The sequence below is a fragment of the Canis lupus genome, chromosome 1, assembly GCF_011100685.1.
Source record: "Canis lupus familiaris isolate Mischka breed German Shepherd chromosome 1, alternate assembly UU_Cfam_GSD_1.0, whole genome shotgun sequence".
NCBI classification, from domain to species: Eukaryota; Metazoa; Chordata; class Mammalia; order Carnivora; family Canidae; genus Canis; species Canis lupus.
Window position 1 is genome coordinate 117,066,597 of NC_049222.1, and position 25,030 is coordinate 117,091,626.

Sequence of the window (25,030 nt, forward strand, 5' to 3'; positions counted from 1 at the left end):
CCCAATGCAGGACTCGATCCCAGAACCCTGGGATTACCACTTGAGCTGAAGGCAGACACTCAACCACTGAGCACCCAGGTTCCCCTTTTTCTTGAGGTCTTGTTAAGTGCAAGGGTGTTATTAAGTGCTCTAGAGTTGCACCCAGATTAATGTATCCTATCCAATACTTATACAAACTGTAGGCATTAATATAATCATTATCTACATTTTACAACATAAAATTGTAAAACAAAGATTAATAGCTATTCACATCCTTGAAATGTGACCAGAGTGAACGAGGAACTGAAATTATTTTAACTTCTAATTTAAATAAAAAAGCAATATAAAATGTTTTTCAATTAAACACAACTTTAGGGCAGCCCAGGTGGCTCAGCAGTTTGGCGTTGCCTTTGGCCCAGGGCGTGATCCTGGAGACCCGGGATCGAGTCCCACGTCAGGCTCCCTGCATGGAGCGTTTCTCCCTCTGCCTGTCTCTGTGTCTCTCGTGAATAAAGTAAAAATCTTTTAAAAACAAACAAACAAACAAACAAACAAACACACACACACAACTTTAGGGACGCCTGAGTGGCTCAGCAGTTGAGCCCCTGCCTGGAGACCCTGGATGGATTTCCGCATCGGGCTCCCTGCATGGAGTCTGCTTCTCTTTTGGCCTATGTCTCTGCCTCTCTCTCTGTGTCTCTCATGAATGAATAAATAAAATCTTAAAAAAAAAAAAAACTTTATTGTTTGGTTATATTTCACCATAACCACTGAAATTTAGCATCCAAACTGAGAAGTGCTGTAACAGTAAAATATGTATCAAATTTTGAAAACTTAGTATGAAGATAGGAATGTAAAATATTTCAACTTATTTATATTATTAGATGTTGAAATGATATTTTAGATGTACTGGTTAAGATAAGTTGTATTTATCCAACTGAATTTCAACTGTTTAACTTTCTAAAATGTATGCAGGGATCCTGGGTGGCACAGCGGTTTGGCGCCTGCCTTTGGCCCAGGGCACGATCCTGGAGACCTGGGATCGAATCCCACATCGGGCTCCCGGTGCATGGAGCCTGCTTCTCCCTCTGCCTATGTCTCTGTCTCTCTCTCTCTCTCTCTGTGACTATCATAAATAAAAATAAAAATGAAAATAATAAAATAAAATATATGCAAAAGAAATTTTTAAATTACACAAGTGGCTTGCATTGTATTTCCATCAGAGGGTACTGCTTTAGACTCAAATACCATATCATGCTGCCTCTCATGGTCTATACCACTGTGTGGTCTGAAAGAGTCACACTGCCAGATCTCAAGACAGTTATCACTGCTCAAATCTCCTCATGGACTCTCAGGAAAACAACCTGCCCTTGTTCACAGACCTCTATTCACAAAACTCCAACCATATTCCTACTTCTAAAATGTCTTACTGACTGAAATCAATGGAACCATTTCCTGCCTTGCTTTGATTGAAAATCAAGTCTTTGAATAAAAAATCAAAGGTATTTGATGTGTTTTAGTCTACCTAACCACCAGTCTCTTCCTTGACAAAACACATTCTAACATAAGTCCTTAGTTTATTCTTGAAGAATTCAACTAGTTCTATTTCTGTACCAGACTTTGGAAAGAAAAGAGAACATGGGGAGGCTGAATAATTACCAATAAGTACGTGAATATTAATTGGGAAGAAAAAGGGTATTTGGAAAGGCATTGGAAGAGAAGGGGACCCATCCCTATGGTCTTGTTATTAATTGGGAAGGGGTAACCTGGGACGAGGTCACAATTAGGTCATATGATTTAGAAAGAAAGCAAATATTTTATGTTCTGTAAAACATATGACAATAAAAAGTAAATAGGAACTGACCTTGAATGGGCTTTTAAGTAGCAACACTCTCCTCCACTTCAGGGGGCTTCTCTTGCAGAACTACAGGACCAAGAAGAGACTCTTGAGACTCTGGACAAGCTAAATAAGACCACACTGTCCACCATCAGGCATAATGCATTACCCATCACAAATACATTCTGATGGAAGAGTTAACTAGAAAACTGTTGACTTTTACCAGTATCAGAGAAAAAGGTCAGCATCACCTATAACCAGTGCTGGAATCTAAGTTCAAAACAGTTTCTAGGGAGCACAGCTGTGGTTCTGAAATACGTAAATGCCCTCCAAAGTGTATCCAGAAGAGGTTTACCCAGGAAGGAATCCTTCACTGTATGCCCTACCTCTTGTCTTCCCAGACATCTGTCTTGAAGTGAAGTGTAAACCTAAATTCTCATTCCATGAGTTACTTAGGATGTACTTTCCTACTTGCAACTTTCAGGTGAAATCAAGGACTTCTCCTCTAACGTCTATTTCTCTACAGTTAGATCAAACTGGCCCTAGGCTGTAACAACAGAGGAGAATCCAGGGAAACACGTTCCATGCAACCTACAGTGGGCCCTGGGTGGGCAACGCTCACTTTACCAATGTCCCTTCTATGTTAAATACCAGTCTGGGCCCTGGGGACAAGACGATATATATATTTACATGTGAAAAAAAAGTTTTTCACACACTCATAAGCCCATTGAAAAAAAAAAAAAAACAACTTCAAACTCCTATGTGTTTACTGGGGAAAACAAAAACTCTCCACCCATTTCATTCAAACTTAAAATCGGTACAGCCGAGCTGTCACAGGATCACTCGGTCACAGCATTGGATACCCACATCACCGTGTACTGTACTGATAGTCCTGCTAGTCCAATCGTACACCAGTCTGGGCACTCCAGGGCCCATCACACACGCACACGCACACACACTAACACGCCACAATGAACTCGTCGCAGACAATAGCACCGGAAACCACCTTCGTCCGGGTTCACGCAAACCCTGGGACGAGCCTCCTGGCTCCACCTCGCGCCCCCTGAGTTTAGGGCCTCCACACCGCGAGCCTCCCCCGCAACCCCACCTGGGTCGCTTCAACTCACCAAGCATAACCCAATAACCACGATGCCGGAAGGGGAACCCAAAGTCAAAGTTCATTCGTGGCCCTGGGAGCTGTGGGAAACGTAACCTAACACTGAAAATGTCCAGGTCTTCGAGGGCAGCCCGTGGGGCAACGGACGGAGACTCCTGGGAGTCCCAGGGTGCGCGGATCGCTCCTCCTCGGCGGCGGGGGCTTGCAGCTGGCGCTTCGTCAGCAGCCGAAGGGCCGGGTGATGGTTTCTTGGAAGCGAGGAGTCTCGGGCGGACCTAGAGCCCAAGCCGAGGAAGTGATCGCAAACCTGGGCGGGAGAAAGGGAAACAAGGAAGCGGAAGCCTGCTGGGGGCGGGGCGGGAAGACGGAAGCAGCTTGTGTCCGGGAGGACCGGGGGAGAACCGGAATCCCAGACCCAGGAGCGTTGAGGAGAAAAGAGGGAATCAGGAACCTGGTCGAGGAAACCTGGGAGGGAATCGGGAATTCCCTGCTGAGGGAGGTCGAGCCAAGAAGGGCTGAAGAGGAAACCGTAGTTTGGGCGGAAATGGCCGCAGCGAGACCTGGGAGCCGGTGCCCGTCGAGTCTTCTCTTCACTCAGGCCTGTATGTGCGGGATCCCAGATCGGTGGTCGTGAACCAGAAGGTGAGGAGTTTTCAGTTTTGCCCCTTGAAAAAGCCCCAGCACCCATAACGGCATCTGGCACGCAGCAGATTCTCATTCTGTGTACGCCTGTCTGGTATCCTTTTCCAGTCAGTCTCACGACAGAGACAACCATAATTCTGAGATACTCGCTGTAATTTAGTTTTGTCTGTACTGCAATTACACATACCTCCTTTTGCACATCCGAGTTTCATAAGGTTTATTAATGTGTAGTTCATTCTTTTTTATTTATGGACAGCATTCAATTGTGTGAATATGACCCAATTTATTTCTTTTTCTCTTGGTGAACATCTGTTGTATTTCCAGATTTTATATATTATAAATAAAGCTGGCATGTTTCCATTTCTCCTGGGGAAATACCTAGAAGAAAAAAATGTTGGGTAATAGGTCAGCTTATATTTAACTTTCTAAGAAGTTGATAAACCTTGCAGTATTAGTTGTTAGTCATGTGTTTGAGGCTCAATGGGACAATGGAGTAAGTGGTTTTTAAGACTGATTTGGTATTGCATGGAATTATGAGATAGGCTTAGTGGAATTAGCAATGTTATCATGCAATGTCCATGGTATTGTGGCTTTGTGAAGTGGACGAGATACAGAAAACTGAATGTATCTATGTAAACTCTTATCATGATTTTGTGTATTTATTCATGGTGACTGAAATTAAATCACTATGTAAGTGATATTAATGAATTGAGAAACGCTGTGTCTAGTTATGTGTCATTTTGATTCTGCTGGCAGAATTATGACTGTTTCTAATCAAGAAAATACCAATAGAGATATCCAAAGGAAACGAAAACAGTATCAAAGACATATCTGCACTCCCATACTCCCTGCAGCATTTTTTACAATAGCCAAGACATGGAAACAACCTAAGTGTCTATTGATGGATGGATGAACGAACAAAATGTGATATATATATCTCCAACGGACTATTACTCAGCCTTTAAAATGAAGTACACCCTACCATTTGTAACAACATGGATGGACATCGAGGGCATATGCTAAGTAAAATAAGTCAGAGAAAAGACAAATATTGTATGATCTTCCTTTGTATGTGGAATCTAAAAAACCAAACTCCTTGAAATAGAGAATGGTAGTTACCAAGGGGTTGGGAGGGTGGGAGAAATGGAGAGTATTGGTCAAAGGATATAAAAGATGCTCGGGATCCCTGGGTGGCGCAGCGGTTTGGCGCCTGCTTTTGGCCCAGGGCGCAATCCTGGAGACCTGGGATCGAGTCCCACGTCGGGATCCCGGTGCATGGAGCCTGCTTCTCCCTCTGCCTATGTCTCTGCCTCTCTCTCTGTGTGTGTGACTATCATAAATAAATAAAAATTTAAAAAAATAAAATAAAAGATGCTAAGTTCTAGAGAATCTAGTGTACCGTATAACTAAAATTAACACACTGTGTATTATGTATTTGAAAGTTGTAAAGAGATTAGATCTTAAATGTTATCACCAGAAAAACATAAAAGAAACATATGAAAGGAAACATATGAAAGGATGGAGGTGTTAACTAACCTTATGGTGGTAATCATTTCATTTCATAATATTTATGTTTCAAATCATCACATTGTACACATTAAACATATGCATGTTATTTTTTTTAAAAGAACTGGAAAGTAGCAGGTAAAATAACAGATAGGATTACATACTTGGAACACCATATTAATTAATTCTAATGTGTTGAACTCATCAGGAAAAATCTTTTAAAAAGAAATTACCAGGATTCAATCAGCCCACAAGAAAAATACTTTTTATCTCTATGTACTTTTAACAGATTTGAGAGGTTTCCCCCCTTTTTCTAGATGAAATCATGGAAATAATAACTTTTTCAGACACTCTAAGTCAAGGAAGAGTATCTAAAATACTTCTTTCTAATCACAGCCTTATTCTTTAATAAAAATATTTACTGTAAAACTCAATTCTTTGGAACTTCATTAAAGAAAAAATTTCTTCCATGTGATTGGAGCCCACAAGTGCAGAAAAGTACATAATCTGTTTCTTGAACCTGTATTACTTAATAGCTAATATTTAACATAATGATTCTTAATTAATACTTAATAGTAAATGTTTACTACTTACCTAGGCAGATTTAATCAAGTTATTATGGAAACTCTTACAGTAATTGGGGTTTAACATGGCTTCTTTCAACTCTCCTCTCTCTCCCTTGGTCACTTTTCTAACAAAGAATCCAAAAAAGCAAAAGGTGCTCTCCTGCAAATCTTAAAGCCATGCCTCAGGTGAGATGACATTTCTTCTCTCTTTTCTAAAATATTCTTTTTCTCTCTAGCATATATGAGCATTTTCCCATCTTGAAACTCCCTGGAGATATGATTCCTTTTCATGAAACTGGTCACTTTTTTTTATTCTCACCAGATAAATCTGTGCCTTCTCCAGGTTCTTCTAGTTTAAAATAATGTTAACTTAATGAATTGGGTATTTCACTTAGCATCTCCTTTCTCATGCCCCAAAACATAAATACACTCTCTTTAATTAAATAACTCTATATTCCTTGAATGAACCTGTCTCGTCTAGAGAGTGATTTGATGTCTAAGTAGTGAGTGCTTAGGAGAACCCATACAAAGGCAAGATTTCATCATGTCCACAGAACTTGATTGTCTAGTTAAGTAAAGGTAGAGGTAAAATCAGATTACAATATTAGCATATGGCAATAAGGGAGTCCATATTACAATGTCCTTCCCTTCCTTCTTTTCTCAACTCATCCTTCTAGATCATGTTTCTGCATCTCTCCCTTGGTTATATCCAAGGAATGCCTTGTCCTGTTTATATCACTCCACTCAGTAATAGGCACCAAAGGCATGGAAGTAATCTGTGGCTGAAAAGATCAGATGGGAAAGCCTACTTTCTATACACAAAGCACTGAAGAGAAAGGACAAGAGGAGTGGGTCCATGATCACAAAGTGCCTAGGAATAGAGTAGGCCTTAAATCTCAGTAAGAGAATAAATGGTGTCCTAAGCCTTATTTTGGACATAAATTCAATACTATCCACTCTTTTTCTCTCATAGATTCACTGGAGAGTTTCTAAAGAATGTGCATTAGCAAGAAGTAAATTAAAACGGGAAAGATAGGGCAGCCCTGGTGGCTCAGCGGTTTAGCGCCACCTTCAGTCCAGGGCGTGATCCCCAGTACTCGGGATCGAGTCCCGCGTCAGGCTCCCTGCATGGATCCTGCATCTCCCTCTGCCTCTCTTTCTCTCTGTGTCTCTCATGAATAAACAAATAATTAAAAAAATAAAAAAACGGGAAAGATAGAATGAGATAAAAATGGTAAATATGTTGGGAAGTCTAAGCATATACTAAGTAATAATGATTATTTTTAATGGTATTTCAAACCAGATTAAATCACCAGATAACAATAGTAAGAATGTACTTAAAGCATTCTCTTTTTTAAAGATTTTGTTTATTTGAAAGAGAGAGAGCACAAGCACAATGGGGAAGGGCAGAGGGAGGGAAAGGGAGGGAAGTCTCAAGCAGAGGCCACGCTGAGCACTAAGCCAATGTGGGCCCCATCCCAGGACCACTGAGATCACGGCCTGAACCAAAACCAAGAGTTGAATGCTTAACTGGTCACCCAATACTTAAAGCATTCTAAGGTGTTTCTTGAGATGCCAACTAATTATAAATCAAAGATACAAGTTAAAAATTTAAGGGTAACCTCTAAAAGCAATAGAATGGTTTTTAATCTAGGAGAGGGAAAAGAATAAAGAAAATCTGATAGATGCAGTAGAATTCGAAGTGTAACAGAAAAAGCAAGTATAAGCCTGATTTAAAAGACACTAGGGAGGGATCCCTGGATGGCTCAGCAGTTTAGTGCCTGCCTTCGGCCCAGGGCATGATCCTGGAGACCCGGGATAGAGTCCCACATCAAGCTCCCTGCATGGAGCCTGCTTCTCCTTCTGCCAGTGTGTGTTTCTGTGTGTCTCTCATGAATAAATAAAATCTTTTAAAAAAGAAAGAGAGAGCGGGATCCCTGGGTGGCGCAGCGGTTTGGTGCCTGCCTTTGGCCCAGGGCGCGATCCTGGAGACTCAGGATCGAATCCCACGTTGGGCTCCGGGTGCATGGAGCCTGCTTCTCCCTCTGCCTGTGTCTCTGCCTCTCTCTCTCTGTGTGTGACTATCATAAATAAATAAAAATTAAAAAAAAAAAAAGAAAAGAAAAGAAAGAGAGAGAGAGAGACTAGGGAGATGGGATATGGAGCTAAAAGGAGACTTGGGCAACAACTCTTGGAAGATGAAGGGTTGTTATGGCCAAAGTGCAGTGTCGTTGCCCTTCTTAGTCTATGTATTTGGGCAAATGAACCCAATGCTGACTGCAGAAGAGAAAAGAATTGGCTAAAGATTCAGGGCTGTCACTTTCCACTCCCTGCCCTCCCATTACTCCCAATTTAGAGGTTAATGGGGGCTAAAGGATGAGTGTGAAGTTTTTATATAATTTGATATAGAAATGGGCTGCCTCGTGACCTGCAGGTAGTCCCAAGCTCATGTAGAGACAATCAGTTGCAGGATAATGTTCATGAGTTCTGGGGTCAAACAGATGTAGATCCAGTCCCTACCTGTACCATTTTTAATTGTATATATCTTTTAATATCACTGCGACTCATTCTCTTCAGATAAAAAATACTAAGACAGACGTGCTGCTACTCTACCTATCCTCTATAAAGGATATTTACAAAGTATATAAAGGACTTTATAAAGAATATAAAGTGCCTGTAATGTAGTCATTCAGTAAATTAGTGTTTTTCCACTTGTGTGTCACAAAACTAGAGTTAAAAATGTGGGGAACCAGCTGTAGAGCCTATCTGAGAACTAAATCTTGTAGTCCTGGGCACACTGGGGATACGGGAGGTCCTGAGTCAGCACACTGACTCTTGACCACATTTTTCTCCAGATACAGCTCCTCCAATCCCTCACTCCTTGAGTCAATAGCTTATTCTTTTACCTTTTGAAGTAAACATGTTTTTTCTCTGCTTCCAAAGTTAATCATTCCTATAGCTAATCTGCTAGCTCTCTTAATAAAAATTGGAGGATACAAAGCCTTGGGGTCAGAGTCTGGTCTGAGTCCAAGTCTGAGTCTCGGTCCCCCCGTCCCCAGATTAAAAGTCAGCGAGACTCCGAGTTTTACTTCATATCATTGCCTCCAACTATCCTGGCTCCGTGGCATAAAAATACCTGGAAAATTCTATAACATAAGGAACTATGCACACCAGAGGCTCACCATGCACACTATGAATTCTCGTTAATAGATTAACTACTTTAAATCACATTGACATGCTCCCTTTCCTTTATTCTTCAGCAGTGACAACATGAGAGGTTGAGTTTTAGTGGGTTAGGAGGTAATGACAGCCTGGATCCTGACTGAATCCATCATTGAATGTGATGGTTAATTATAACACATAGCTCAGTTGCCAACTGGGTCAGTAACTATGGATCTGTAAGCAACATCTTACAGTTACCTTTGTCTGAGTATTAGTATATGTGGCTTCTTGATTTACGTGCCACATTGTTTAGGTGGCTCAGATGTTCGTCATAAGGCAGAAGAGATAACAGTGAGAAATCAGGCAAAGAGGATTGTGCGAGATGGAACATGAAAGCTCATCCTTAGGGTAGAACATTATATGCTCTATATTACATTGTGTCTTTAAAGAATTATCTTCTGGATTTTCCATTTTCTTATATTTTGAGCTTTTCAGTCCTGTTTCATCTTAAAATGCAAACAAGTAAACCTCTTAGCCTAAGGGTGCAGATCTACCTAATGAACAGTAGTAAATCTTAGGAAATATGAAGAAAATATCTTGGGCAGCGGTTTAGCACTGTCTTCAGCCCAGGGCGTGATCTGAGACCCGGGACTGAGTCCCATGTCGGGCTCCCTGCATAAAGCCTGCTTCTCCCTCTGCCTGTGTCTCTGCCTCTCTCTCTCTCTCTCTCTCTCTCTCTTTCTGTCTCATGAATAAATAAACAAAATCTTTAAAAAAAAAAAAAAGAAAGAAAAATATCTTCCCTCTCCCTCTGGAACTGCAGAGGAATTAATACCATTTTTGTCATAAAATTTATTTCAAAGAACCTGATATAATAAGATGTTCAATTGAGAATATTTTCTCCTGTCCCGTACCTTCTAAATCTGTAAATCTAATTAGTTATTTCACTATTTGCTACCCTGGTGATAATGTTTAAACTGTCATCTGTGTTTTACTGAAACCTATAAATACTCATAAGATTTTATGTTAAGGGAATTATTTAATTTCTTTATGCATAAAGGTACAATACATTCCTGTGACCTCCTTTAGCCAGGAGAGAAATGCAAAGCAAAATAATAATGAGATACTACACACCCACCAGGATGGCTATAATAAAAAATAAAGATAATGAATATTATCAAGGACATGGGGATAGCAAAACTCATACACTGCTGGACAGAATATAAAATGGTTAGTTACTGTGGAAAATAATCTAGCCAGTCGTCAAATGGTTAAACATAGATCCACAGTTCCACTTCCATGTATATATTCAAGAGAAATGAAAATTATTTGTCTATAAAAAACATGCAGTTATATTCATTGCAACATTATTCATAACAACTCCTCAAAACGTGTTCAATTTACCATATGACCCACCAATTCAACTTCTCCATATATATCCAAGAGAATTAAAAGCATGTACTCAAGGGCAGCCCAGGTGGCTCAGTGGTTTAGCACTGCCTTCGGCCCAGGGCGTTATCCTGGAGACCCGGGATTGAGTCCCACATCGGGCTCCCTGCATGGAGCCTGCTTCTCCCTCTGCCCGTGTCTCTGCCTCTCTCTCTCTGTGTCTCATGAATAAATAAAATTTAAAAAAAAAAAAAGCATGTACTCAATGAAAACCTTGTAAATGAATGTTCAGGATAGCATTATTCATAATAGCCCCAAACTAGAAACAACTCAAATGTCCATCAGCTGATGAAGGGATAGACAAAATGTGGCATATCTATACATTACTCAACAATAAAAAGAAATTAATACTGATACATGTTACAACATGAACCTTCAAAATTCTATGTTAAATTAAAAAAGCTAGTCACAAAAGACCACACGTTGTATAATTCCACCTACATGAGATATCCAGAAAAGGCAAATATGTAGACAAAGTGAATTAAAGTTTGCCTATGGCTGGAGCATATTGAGGGGTACTTAATATGGTCAGTTGATATTTTTCATACCTATGTATACAGTATATCCACATTTTATATCAAAAAGCCCTAAAATACAGTAAAATAATGAGAGGTTACAAAAGAGACATAAGACCAAACATTTACAACTATTTTTCCTTCTCTGGTTCTTGTTTCCCATCAGCTAGGGGTGACAGTGTCTGGAGCTGCAGAGGTCAGCTCTTCTATATTCCTGGCTTGCCTATTCCTCCCTTTTTAATTTCCATGTTGAGGTCAGAAAGTGATGCAATATACACCAAATACTCTATTATAAAGCTCAAATGAATGTTGTTCTTTTGAGCAAGTTTTAAGCCATGAAACCAAACCGTTTCCCAGACTCAAACTTTGTATCCATTTTACTTTGTAAAAAAAAAAAAAAAAAAAAAAAAAATCTCTCTTTTATTTTTTTGTTTGGTTTGGTTTGGGTCCATTTATATATAACACCCTTAACTGGTCTTTGTAGCCATGGAACAACAGTTCAGGCCCTACTTCCATCTTTCCTTGAGAACATCATTCTCCTCTGACATTTTCCTAAGCTGGTGCATGCAGAAATAATATATTATCTAAAATGTCTATTTGTGGGGTGCCTGGGTGGCTCCAGTAGTTAAAGATCTGCCTTTGGCTCAGGCCATGACCCCAGGGTCCTGGGATCGAGTTCTGCATTTGGCTACCTACTCTGTAGAGAGCCTGCTTCTGTCTTTCCCTCTGCCTACCACTCCCCCTGCTTGTGCTTGTGCTCTCTCTGTCAAATAAATACAATCTTAAAAAAAATTAAAAAAATTATCTATTTGCCAACAGAAAATTTGTAAGACATGCAAAGAAACTGGAGGGTATGATCCATACAGTGGCAAAAAGAAAAAGAAACTGCCTATGAAAACAAACATGTCAGGTTTAAAAAAGACTTCAAAGAAGCCATTACAAATATATTCGAAGAACTAAAAGGAATAATGATTAAAGAAATAAAAGTATGATGACAGTGCTATATCAAATAAGGTATATCAATAAAGATAGAAATTCTTGTAAAGAATGTAATGGGGATCCCTGGGTGGCTCAGCGGTTTGGTGCCTGCCTTCGGCCCAGGGCATGATCCTGGAGTCCTGGGATCAAGTCCCACATCAGGCTCCCTGCATGGAGCCTGCTTCTCCCTCTGCCTGTGCCTCTGCCATTCTCTCTCTCTCTCTCTCTCTCTCTCTCTCTCTGTGTCTCTCATGAATAAATAAATAAAATCTTTAAAAAAATCAAATGGAAATCCTAGAAATGAAATTTTCATTAGAAGAGCTCACAATAGGGGATCCCTGGGTGGCTCAGCAGTTTGGCGCCTGCCTTCGGCCCAGGGCATGATCCTGGAGCCCCAGGATCGAGTCCCACATCGGGCTTCCTGCATGGAGCCTGCTTCTCCTCTGTGTCTCTGCCTCTCTCTCTATCTGTGTCTCTCATGAATAAATAAAATCTTAAAAAAAAAAAAAGAAGAGCTCACAATATATTTGAACTAGCAGAAGAAAGAATTAGCAAACTTGAAGATAGGCAATTAAAGTATCCAGTTGAGGACAGAAAAAATAATGAAGAAAAATGAGCTTCAGAGAAATGTGGGGCACCAGTGAAGTGTGCCACCATATGTGTAATGGGACTACCAGAATAAGGGGAGAGGGAGAAAGAAGGATTAAAAAACTTCAAACTTCCCAAATTTATTTACAATGATGAGAGTCTGGATAAACTACTCTGTGGTATTGCTGCTTTGGCATACAGTTTCTCTAAGTGGCTTGCCAAAATCTTAAACTGACACTAACCCCCTCATATAAGCACATGCCCTACATGGTAGCCTGCAGAGTCACAGTAAGTCAAATTTCCTGATACGACTTTCCCAAAAGTTTTCTGATCAAGTCTCCCCTGCCTCCCAGCATCTGTATCCCTATGTGTTCCTTAGATATGACCCTCGTGGGGCTTACTAAAATACCACTCTTGGTTTGTATTGACCAGTCCAGCCCCAGCCCAGGAACCCTAAAGCTCTCCATCCAGACTCTAATAAAGTCATGTGCCCTAGGTGCTACCTCTCTGTGTCTGCACTCTGCCTTGACCTTCCCATCTGGCCTCTCAGGATATGCTGTGTACTTCCTCCAGGACTTGTATGTAATATACTTCTCTATTTCAATTTCTCTTGTGTTTTGTTGTTGAACCATGACTCACCATCCAGCACTTGGTGTTCCAACTAACAAATGTTAATTTAACAGTTTTAACAAATAACTTATGCATCCAGGAAGTTCAACAAATTCAAAGTAGTAGAAACACAAAGAAATCCATAGACACATCAGGGTAAAAATGCTGAAAACAAAGGGAAGGAGAACATCTTGGAAGCACCAAGCCCCAATTAGATTAACAAGTGACTTCATATCAGAAACAATGGAGGCCAGAAGGGAGTGGGGAAACATTAAAAGTCCTGAAAGAAAAATCTTTTAACCATGAATCCTATACCCAGCAAGAGTAGCTTTCAAAAATGAAGGCTAGGGGCAGCACCTAGTGGCTCAGTTGGTTAAGTGCCTGGCTCTTGATTTTTGCACAGGTCATGATCTCAAAGGTCAGGAGATTAGGCCCCACATCTGGCTCTGCACTCGGTGGAAGTCTACTTAAGATTCTCTCTCCCCTTCTCCCTCAGCCCCTCCCCCCACCTGCACTCTGAATAAATAAATACATAAATAAAATCTTTTTTAAAAAGGAAGATTAAAGAAAGACATTCCAAGATAAACAACAACTGAATCTGTAGCCAGCAAATCCACTTTAGGAGACTACCAAAGTAATTGTTTCAAGCTGAAAGCAAATGACTCCTAATTGTAATTTTGATCTACATTAAAACAAAGAGCACCTGTAAAAGTAATTATATAATTACTTTATAAAATTATGTAATTACTGTATAAAATACAGTACAAATTACATTTTTCTACTTTATAGTCCTATTTTAAAAGCAGCTGTATAAAACATGTATATAATGTGCTGGGAAAATAATGTAAAATGTTAATATGTAATATTACCATACTAGTAACAGCACAAAGAACAAAAGCTGTGGGAGGAAACAATACTGCAATATTGTAGGGAGATAAGGAAACGACTCGAGATGGTCACTCAAAACTATAGGAACAAATGAGAACCAGAATAGTAAGAAAATTAATATAACAAAATCTATATATACTTATTCTATCAGCTTTAAAACACATCCAGTTATAGGGATGCCTGGGTAGTTCAGCGGTTGAGCATCTGCCTTTGGCTTAGGGCATGATACTGGGGTCCCGGAATCGAGTCCCACATCAGGCTCCCTGCATGGAGCCTGCTTCTCCGTCTGCCTGTGTCTCTGCATCTCTCTCTGTTTCTCATGACTAAATAAATAAAATCTTAAAAAACATCCAGTTATAGAAAGTAACAATCAGGGAGGGATGCCTGGTGGCTTAGCAGTTGAGCGTCTGCCTTCGGCTCAGGGCATGATCCCAAGATCCAGGATCGAGTCCCACATCGGGCTCCCTCCATGGAGCCTGCTTCTCTCTCTGCCTGTGTCTCTGCCTCTCTCTTTCTGTGTCTCTCATGAATAAATAAATAAAAAGCTTTAAAAAAAAGTAACAATCACAGCAAAGTACTGTAGAGTTTATAATATAAATGGAGTATGTATAACAGTAATACCTCAAAAAGGAGAAAAGGGAATAAGCCTATATAAGAGTAAAATTGTTCTTACTGGATTTAAGTTAACATAAATCTGAAGCTATTTCTGATAAGCCCCAGAATAAGATTTAAGGAAGTAACTCAAAACTAAAAACTAAAACAATATAGTAAGAAGTCATCAGATACATTGAAATATTAGAAAATATTCACATAAAACGATGTGGTAAATTAGGAACAGAGGAAGAAAAAGGACTTGTCACACATAGAAAACCACATTTACAATGGCAGACATGAATCCAACCATGTCAACACTATCCCAGTGAGTCTCACCTAAATGGAGAGGTTTTTAAAAAGAGACAAGCAGCAGTAGCAGATACACTACTGCTGGCCTAGAAAAAAGCAATACAACCATGTTGTAAACTAGAGTTTGGGGCATGGGGCTAGTACCTGAGAGTGGCCTCTAGGAGATGAAAGTGACCCTCAGCCAACAGCAAGCAAAAAACCAGAATCTCAGTCACACACCTTCAGGGAACTGAATTGTGCCACCAACCCAAGTAAATTTGGGTAATCTTGGAAGGAAATCTCTATCTCCAGATAAAATCACAGTCCCAACCAGCAGTGGAATGATACAGATAGATGTATAGTTAAATGTACCTATTCCCCATGACTAGGTAACTCTACTTCTATGTAAAGAATGGCAATAAGGAAAAAAAACCAGGTAATTTTTGGAAACTGAACTGCACCCTTAACTTCTCTGATATGCTAAAGGTACAGGTTTGCTCAGTGAAAATCAGATCCACAAATCATCCATGACAATGTAACAAACACCATAGATGTACATGAAGGGATTGATGGAAATAGCATATTAAGTTATACTGTAGTTTTGTACAGCACCTGGAACTACATATTGATGGTGAAAAATAACACATGAAGTATATGTAATGTCACCAAGTATATATTTTAATTGTAACATCAATAAACCATTTACTGTATATATTCACATGTTTCCAGATTTATGGCTACCTTATATACATACCTTAGAGAAAATGCTACCCCACTGTGGGGTCATAAACCATGAAAACATCATGGATGCTGGCTGGACCAGCTATATGTATTAAGTGGTGAGCACTGAGTGATGTATCGAATTGTTAAATCAGTATATTGTATACCTGAAAATAATATAACACTGTATTTTCACTAACTGGGATTGAATAAATAAAAACTTATGAATAAATAAATAACCTCTAGAAAACCACAGTGTTAAAAACATTCAATAATTTTGACTAGTACCTAGAGCATACAACTACAGTGGTCAGAGAAGAAATCATGAACTTAAATGCTTATATTAATATAAATAAATAAAATAATAAAGATAAATAAATGAAGCATCCCTTCAACAAGTTAGGGATAAATAAGTAAAGAAAAGTTGAAGGAATTAATAAACATAGAGGCATAATGTACTGAGTTGGGAAATATTTAAAAGGAATAAAATTAGAGGAGAAATAACCACCACAGACCATGTATTTCCATTTAAATGATAATTCCTATGCCAATCAATTTGAAAATGTAGGTGAATTCTAGTAAATAATCTAAGCCCCAGGGATCCCTGGGTGGCACAGCGGTTTGGCGCCTGCCTTTGGCCCAGGGCGCGATCCTGGAGACCCGGGATCGAATCCCACATCGGGCTCCCGGTGCATGGAGCCTGCTTCTCCCTCTGCCTGTGTCTCTGCCTCTCTCTCTGTGACTATCATGAATAAATAAATAAAATCTTTAAAAAAAAATAAAAAGTAAAAAAAATAAAAAAGATCTTATTTATTAAAAAAATAATAATAAAAATAAAAATAAAAAAATAAAAAATAATAATCTAAGCCCCAGAAAACATAAAAGGTTGAAAGAGATAAATTTCAAGAAAGAGAAAAAAAAGACAAAATTAAGCCAAAAAAAGCTATAAGCACCTCTTTTTGCTCATACTGTAGTTACTAAATACCAATGCCCATTTTATGAACTCTCTGGGAAAATATCTGAATCTCTGGCAAGGAAAATACAAGATGAGCCCAGAACATTTTGTGCAAGGAAGAAGCTTTCAAATACTAATTGATCATGTTAATAGGCTACAGAACCATTTGAAATAGTTATAACAAGTCAGTATTTTAAGTCACAAGAATAAAAATTTTAAATGTTTTTAATAAACATTTTAAACAAAGAATAATATCTAATGATACTGAAAAAGGATGCAGAAAAATGCAGCTGTCTCAATTCAAGTGTCTGCCCATGTGTAGGGCAGGTATAAGGTATAAGTCTGGCATATCTTGAGAAAGCAAGAATTATTTTAAAGATTACAATATTAAATCAAATGTCCACAGGAATCAGTTTAAAGCATTCAACTAGCCAATGCTCAAAAACAGAAACATTGTGGTGGAATATGTGGAGGTGCTGCTCCTGGGTAAGATGGAATAGAATAAGCATATTAGAGCTATTTCTCAGGGTCAGAATGGTTACCTAGGTCTTCTGCTTTCAGGTCTTTCACAGTTCTGAAATCAAGGTGTGGTTCAGGACTGGGTCTCATCTGAAGGCTTAACTGGGGAAGGATGCACTTCTAAGCACACATTCTTGTTGGCAGCATTCAGTATTTTGCAGACTGTTGGACTGAGGGCCTCCTGGTTTTTTTGCTGGCTCTTGCCCAGAGGCCATCTTCAGTATTTTGATACATGGACCTCTCCAATTTGGCCACTTGATTCATCAAAGCCAGCAAGGGACAGTCTCCTGGAAAAACTGCTATTATAGTGATATGTAACATAAGACCATATGTGACAAGCCATAGCTAATATTATACCCAGTGTTGAGAAGCTGAAAGCTTTTCTTTTTTCTTTTTTTTGAAAGCTTTTCATCTAAGAACGGTAACAAGAGAATACTCATTCTCACCACTTATATTCAACATAGTACTGAAGTCTGAGCCAGAGAAATTAGGTCAATGTGTGTGTGTGTGTGTGTGTGTGTGTGTGTGTATATATATATATATATATGTAGGTATATATACATATGTACATATGTACACACATATATATACACACACATATATATGGCATCTAGAAAGGAAGTAAAATTGGACCTATTTTCAGATGACATGATCTTATATATAGAAAAATGCTAAGGAGTCCACAAAAAAACTGTTAGACCCAATGAATGCATTCAGTAAAGTTGCAAAATTAAAAATCAACATAAAGAAATCAGTTTCTATACACTCACAACAAACTATCTGAAAAAGAAATTAAGAAAACAATTATATTTACATAGCAGCAAAAAGAATAAAATATTTAGAAATAAACTTTACCAAGGAGGTAAAAGATCTTTAAATGAAAATTATAAGACACTGAAAGAAACTTAAGACACAAATAAATGGAAAGATATTCCACGTTCACTGATCAGAATAACTAATACTGTTAAAATTTCCCCAAAATATCTGTCTCCTCAACCTATTCAATGTAATACTGGAAATCCACAGTAATGCAATGAAAAAAAAAAAATACAAGGCATGTAGATTGGAAAGGAAGAAATAAACTATCCTTATTCACAGATGACATGATTGTCATTATACAAAATCCCAAAGACTCTACAAAAGACTTCTATAACTAATAAGTGATTAAGCAAGGTTGCAGGACAGAAGGTCACACAAAATCAATCATATTTTCGTACATATCTGATAAAGGGTTAGTATCTAAAATATATAAAGAACTCAACATCCCAGATACAAATAATCCAGTTAAAAACTGGGCAGAAGACATGAACAGACATTTCTCCAAAGAAGACATACAGATGGCCAACAGACACATGAAAAGATGTTCAACAACACTAATCACCAAGGGAATGCAAATCAAAACCACAATGGGGTAATGGAAGGGGAGGTGGGCGAGAGGGATGGGGTGAATGGGTGACGGGCACTGAGGGGGGCACTTGAAGTGTTGAGCACTGGGTGTTATACTATATGCTGGCAAATCGAACTTCAATAAAAATATGTGTATATATTTTAAAAAGACCACAATGGACCTCACACCTGTCAGAATGGCTAAAATAAAAAACACAAGAAACAAGAAGTATTAGTAGGATGTGGAAACAAAGAATATTCCTGCCCTGTTGGTGGGAATGCATACTGGTGTGGCCACTGTGGAAAACAGTATAAAGATTCCTTGAAATTTTAGAAATAGGATTGCCATATGATCCAGTAATTCCACTACTGGGTATTTACACAAAGATTATAAAAACACTAATTTGAAAAGATATATGCACCCCTATGTTTCTTGCAGCATTATTCACAATAGCCAAGATGTGGGAGCACCCCAGGTGTCCATCAACAGATGAATGGATGAAGAAGATGTGGTATATATACACAATGGAATATTACTCAGCTATAAAAAAAAGAATGAAATCTTGCCACGTGCAACAATAAGGATGGATCTGCAGGATATAATACTAAGTGAAATGAGTCAGAGAAAAGCAAATACCATATGATTTGACTCATGTGGAATTTAAGAAACAAAACAAAGAAAAAAAGACAGGGGATCCCTGGGTGGCTCAGCGGTTTAGCACCTGCCTTTAGCCCAGGGCACAATCCTAGAGTCCCCGGATTGAGTCCCCTGTAGGGCTCCCGGCATGGAGCCTGCTTCTCCCTCTGCCTGTCTCTGCCTCTCTCTATATATATCATGAATAAATAAATAAATCTTTAAAAAAGAAAAGAAAAGAAAAGAAAGACAAATTAACAGACTTTTAAATATAGAGAACATGGTATGGTTACGGGGGGCGGGGAGATGGGCAGGGGGATGGGTAAAATAGGTGAGGGGGATTAAGAGTATACTTAATCATGATGAGCACTGAGTAATGTATAGAATTGTTGAATCACTATATTGTACACCTGAAACTAATACAACACTGTATGTTAATTATACTGGAATTTTTTTTTTAAGAGACACACCTTTCTGGCTCAATCAGTGGAACATGTGACTCTTGATCTTGCGGTTGTGAATTCAAGCTCCACGCTGGGCTTAGAGCTTACTTAAAAAATAGAAAGAAATCGGGTAGGAAAAATACTCTTCCTGTGCTTCTTTACTCTTACACTACTACAACATTTCACTCCTGGTCACCAAATGTTTGAGAATTTCACCCCGCCAAGTAATTCTTTACATCAGTTGCGCATCCTACCATTTAACTCAATTCTGATGCTATGTACCTGGAGGTAGCATCAGGCCTCAGAGGTTAAGGGCTCAGTCCCACAAGACTATCCTCCCCCACATTTTCACATGTTAATCCTGAGTCCCAGGTTATTGCCTGTACTTTTGATTGATCAGACATAAATCTGGGTTCCGATGTCCCCTCCTGAGCATTTGCTAGGACAGCTCGCAGAACTCCGAGAAACAATTATGTTTACCGATTTATTATAAAATAAAGGATATCATAAAAGATACCAATGAACAGCCAGATGAGGAGTAACATAAGGCAGAGTTTGGAAGGGTCCTGAGCCAAAGAGCTTCTGTACCCATGTTGCTGGGGTGCACCACCTTCCCAGTACCTGGATGTATTCACCAACTACTCTCCAAATCTTGTATTTTGGGGACTTTTATGAGGCTTCAGCATGAGCATAATCAATCATTAACTCAATCTCTAGCCTTTCTCTCCTTCTCATGGAAGGATAGGGCTGAAAATTCCAAGCTTCTAGTCAGATCTTGATATTTATGGTGACCACCCCCATCCAGGGATCATTAGAAACCCTGTCTCAGAAACCAGGGTCAAAGACCAAATATTAGAACAAAAGATGCTCCTAGTACTCATTACTTAGACGATTACAAGGGTTTTAGAAGCTCTGTACCAGGAACTAGGGGGCAGAAACCAATATATATTTTTCTACTTCATGCAAATTTAGCCTAGAAATATATATAAGGAAATACAGCATGACCCACAAATTCAGAGTTGATTTAACACATTCAAGAGCCAATTTTATTCATCATATTAGTGGAATAAAGGAGAAAAGACATATCACTACAATAGATTCAGAAAAATTATCTTACAAAATATAATATCCCTTCATGATAAAAACTCTCAGCAAGCTAGGAATAGAAGAGAATTTGCCAAATTTGATAGAGCATCTATGAAAATCTTCCAGCTATGTATAATGATATATTGAACACTATCTTTCTATGATCAAAAAAAAAAAAACCAACAATGTCTACTCTTACTACTTTTACTCAACACTGTAGTGGAAGTTCTAGCAATTACAGTGGGGCAATAAAAATAAATGAAGGATATAAACACTGGCTGAGAAGAGGAAAAAATTTATAGATGGCAATTGTTTGCTTACAAAATCCTAAAGAATCTGTAAAACAGGAACTAGCACTTAGAGTAGATTTAGTAAAATTTCTGGATACAAAGTTATTACAAAATAATAAACTAATTTGATATACTAGTAGATAACAATTGAAAAGTGAAAATTTTTTTTAAAAAGGCATAACAGGGATCCCTGGGTGGCGCAGCGGTTTGGCGCCTGCCTTTGGCCCAGGGCGGGATCCTGGAGACCCGGGATCGAATCCCACGTCGGGCTCCCGGTGCATGGAGCCTGCTTCTCTCTCTGCCTGTGTCTCTGCCTCTCTCTCTCTCTCTCTCTGTGACTATCATAAATAAATAAAGAAAAAAAAAAAAGGCATAACAGATATAATTAAAGTTCCCTGCCTGGTCAGCCCTCACTCAACTGAGCTGTCTTCTTGACAAACTTCCTAGCCTTCTTCCCTTGTTCCAATAAGGTGGCCACAATGGTACATAAGAAGTAAATAAGGGGATCCCTGGGTGGCTTAGCGGTTTGGTGCCTGCCTTTGGCCTGGGGCATGATCCTGGAGCCTCAGGATTGAGTCCCGCATCGGGCTCCCTGCATGGAGCCTGCTTCTCCCTCTGCCTGTGTCTCTGCCTTTCTCTCTCTATGTCTCTCATGAATTGGTGAATAAAATCTTAAAAAAAAAAAAAAGTAAATAAGAAATGATATATAAATACTTATAAGATAATAAATTCTATAAAATGCTTTGAAAATTAGTTACATTTCTAATGACCTATAGGCAAAAATGAAATACTTCAGAGAAAGGTATGAGGATTAAAAGAATTGTAGGGCAATTTTACAGTGACCACAGAATCACAAAGAATAGGGAAATGAGAGGGGTTAAAAAAGATCATACTTTAATTAGACCCAGCCTGGTTCTTTTTCCTAAGAGGCAATACAGTATAAAGTTAAGTATAAGGAGAACTATGTTAGCTATGATTATTATATATTTGTTAATTCCGAAGAGGAAAAACAGAGCTTTTTGAAACATTCACAGGTCCTTTCTAGAATGCTAAATAAATGTTGAGAAATGCAAAATTTATGGATTATAACTTTCAATGACAGAGTAGATATAAAACAATTTTAGTTTCAGGAAATGAATATGTTCATTTTATTTTTAAATAAATCATTTTGTTCCGATCTATGACCATGTAAATTGCAGAGACTATTGTAATAATCAGTACAAATGAAGAATTTTTTCATCCAGCTGTTCTCTTTAAAGGTGGGTCTGAAAATAACATAGAACATCTTTACCAATTTGGAGTTCAAACACAGTATAACACTTGGTTTACTTGACAATGGATATGCCTTAGTTATTCCACAAGTCACATCTAGCTCCCTAAGAATCAAGGAACATAGAAATTATATGATGGGCCTAAGAAAGATCTGAGTATCATGAACAACAATGAAGGTGTTTAAAGGAGGTGTTATCTGCAATATAAAGCTTAACCCATTCCTTTGAAAACAGGGTAAAAAATTCACTTAGCTTCTTAAAAGATAGCCTTGATATTCCAGAGAGCATAAATTTTAAAAGCACAAACCCAGGTATTACTGGTGAAATTTTAAAAATGTTCTCAAAATAGAAAGTAAGTAGATAAAGGTTTGAGATTCAAAAAGGGGCTATTACATAGAGAGCAAATACACTGTGACTAGAAATATAGTAAGAAGAGTTATAGAAATTAGGATTTCAGAAATAGATTCTCTACATATTTTTAAGAAATCTAGTTGTTTTAGACAAAAGTTCCTATGTATTTTTTTTAAGATTTTATTTATTTATTCATCAGAGACACAGAGAAAGAGTCAGAGACACAGGCAGAGGGAGAAGCAGCCTCCATGCAGGGAGCCCGACACAGGACTCGATCCTGGGACCCCAGGATCACGCCCTGAGTTGAAGGCAGACGGTCAACCACTGAGCCACCCAGGCGTCCCCTTATGTATTTTTTAAAAGATTTATTTTTTATTTTATTTTTTTATTTATTTTTTAGAGAGAGTGCACATGCATGCATGAGTAGGGGGAGGGGTAGAGAGAGAGGAAAAAAGAGAAAGAGAATTTCAAGCAGCCTTTCTGCTAAGCATGGAGCCTGACATGGTTCAATCTCATGATCCTGAGATTATAACCTGAGCCAAGACACTTAACCAACTGAGCCACCCAGGCACCTCCAAAGTTCCTATGTATAATGTGATTCCTTAATTATCCAAATATATCTAGAATCATGTCTAGAAATGAACTAAATAACCACAATTTGCCAATTAAGTGAAATAGTGAATATATTATAGTGCTTATATATAAGCAAAGTGTATGCCATATACCTACCTCATAAATTATCAGTAAATGTGAATTCTTACATCCCTTTTTTTTAAAGATTTATTTTTATTTTTATTTATTTATGAGAGAGAGAGAGAGAGAGGCAGAGACACAGGCAGAGGGAGAAGCAGGCTCCATGCCGGGAGCCCGACGCGGCACTCGATCCCGGGACTCCAGGATCGCGCCCTGGGCTAAAGGCAGGCGCGAAACCGCTGAGCCACCCAGGAATCCCCTCTTACATCCTTTTCTCCATTACAGACTAAGAAAAAAATGTAATTCATGGAATTTCTTTTCTAATATAGTATTAAATCTCTAGCTTCCATAATAGAGCTCACATAATGATGTACATTAATGTGAGCTTTTCTTCTTACGTCTTCCTACCTGCAAACAATACCTTATGAACATGTGCAAAATGAAGTAGGTAAGGGAAATTCTGGAAAAATCGGAACTTTCCATATCAGGGAATCCAACAGACAGGCATAAAACACCAACCAGAGGTCCTTCTGTCTGAAAGTCGTATCTGTCCCTTCAGTAGGCAGTTTCTGGACCATCTTTGATTCTACTGGTGCAGGCCTGGACCTGAGATTGAGCACGTCTTGAGCACACCCGCCTCCCTCTATTCTATTTTTCAGGGCTGCAAAGGTATGGCAGCATCTGCCATCAAAAATCTCCTCTGCGGCCTCAGGGGCTATCACATATTGTAAATTGCAGTAAGGCCCAGAACATTTCAGGTCCCCCATGTTCTTCCAGAACTTTGCTACTCATTCATGAAGAACTAGTTTATTTCTCTTCCTCTTAAAACAGAGCAGGTCTTTGTGCTTCTTTTGATGAAAAGAATGCTATGGGGATGCCTGGGTGGCTCAGTGGTTGAGCTCAGGGTGTGATCCCAGGATCCAGGATCGAGTCCCACGTTGGGCTCCCTGCGAGGAACCTGCTTCTCCCTCTGCCTGTGTCTCTGCCTCTCTCTGTGTGTATGTCTCTCATGAATAAATAAAATATAAAAGAAAAAAAGAATGCTGTGGAAATGATATTGTGTATCTTCATGGCTAGGTTAGGAAAGGCAATAGAGGACCTCTAAAGATGCTCACCCTAAAACCCAGCCATTTAGCCATGAAGCATCCAACCAGCTACACAGAAAGGCCACAGCTAGATATTCTAACACCAGTCCAGCTGAGATTCTGACTGCCAGCATCAACTGTAAGTGAGCAAGCCTTCAGGTGATTCCAGCCCCAAACTTTCAACCTATTTGACCCCAGATGGAGTCAAATAGAGCAAAGACTAGCTCTGCCCAATGAAAAGATTAAAATAAATGTTATTTATAATTATTCCTTATAAGGCTCAGCCACTAAGTTTTGGGATGGTTTGTTATGCAAAAACTAGGCATGCCTGCTCATCTCACACACAAAAGCAAAAAAACAATGCTGTTCTTGGAGCCTAGCCTGCAGCTAGCACCAGTCCCAGAATCTCAAATTTAGCACTTCCTACTTAATCCCAACCAATTACACTGGATTTCTTCAGTAACATCATCTGTCACTTTTACTTTCCCCCGGAAAAGTAAATTCATGCCCCTCGCAGCATGAAAATATATATATAAATTTATTTACTGAAACTCTATGTAATAGATGCTTTGTAAATCTAAGTGTGTAATTCTCATCAGTGCTCCATAATTTTAGTCTTTCCATTCAACAGAACACAAAAATTAAGTCAAGCAAAGGCAAATTTCAGTTAAGTGGAGGTGACTGTATATGTTTTCACCAGTTATTGGATATACTATTTTATACATGTCAATAAAGTCATTTGCTAATTTCTATCATTAATCTCCTTGTTCTAACCATTACTGAAAGGTATGCTAAGATATTCAACATGTGACTGTCCCTAATTCATACTTTTACTTTTGTTAATCTTTGATTTGCACATCCTGAAACTGTTATTAGGGG

At 38.8% G+C, this 25,030-nt stretch overlaps 2 protein-coding genes and 1 long non-coding RNA gene across 10 annotated transcripts in view; 2 read left to right on the forward strand and 1 right to left on the reverse strand.

Moving 5' to 3' along the window:
• LOC102152738 overlaps positions 1-1,015 on the forward strand; it is a 100,650-nt gene extending 99,635 nt beyond the window's left edge. Inside the window, exon 7 of the long non-coding RNA XR_005354684.1 lies at positions 955-1,015. This is a non-coding gene — a long non-coding RNA (uncharacterized LOC102152738). The remainder of the gene's footprint in view (positions 1-954) is intronic.
• The window catches only part of ZNF529 (zinc finger protein 529), a 115,071-nt gene that overhangs the window by 85,394 nt on the left and 4,647 nt on the right, over positions 1-25,030 (reverse strand). For 4 of the 6 annotated variants that reach the window (XM_038529154.1, XM_038529153.1, XM_038529155.1 and 1 more), the window contains exons 2-3: positions 2,944-3,953; positions 1,844-1,903 (exon numbers count right to left, since the gene is read on the reverse strand). The gene's annotated coding sequence lies outside the window, so the exon portion shown is untranslated. Of the gene's footprint in view, positions 1-1,843; positions 1,904-2,943; positions 4,481-25,030 lie in introns of those variants that run through there. The other 2 variants (XM_038529152.1, XM_038529160.1) reach the window with 2 other exon arrangements.
• The window catches only part of ZNF382 (zinc finger protein 382), a 52,011-nt gene continuing 29,623 nt past the window's right edge, over positions 2,643-25,030 (forward strand). The window contains exon 1 of one of the 3 annotated variants that reach the window (XM_038529066.1): positions 2,643-3,575. The gene's annotated coding sequence lies outside the window, so the exon portion shown is untranslated. The remainder of the gene's footprint in view (positions 3,576-25,030) is intronic. The other 2 variants (XM_038529057.1, XM_038529063.1) reach the window with 2 other exon arrangements.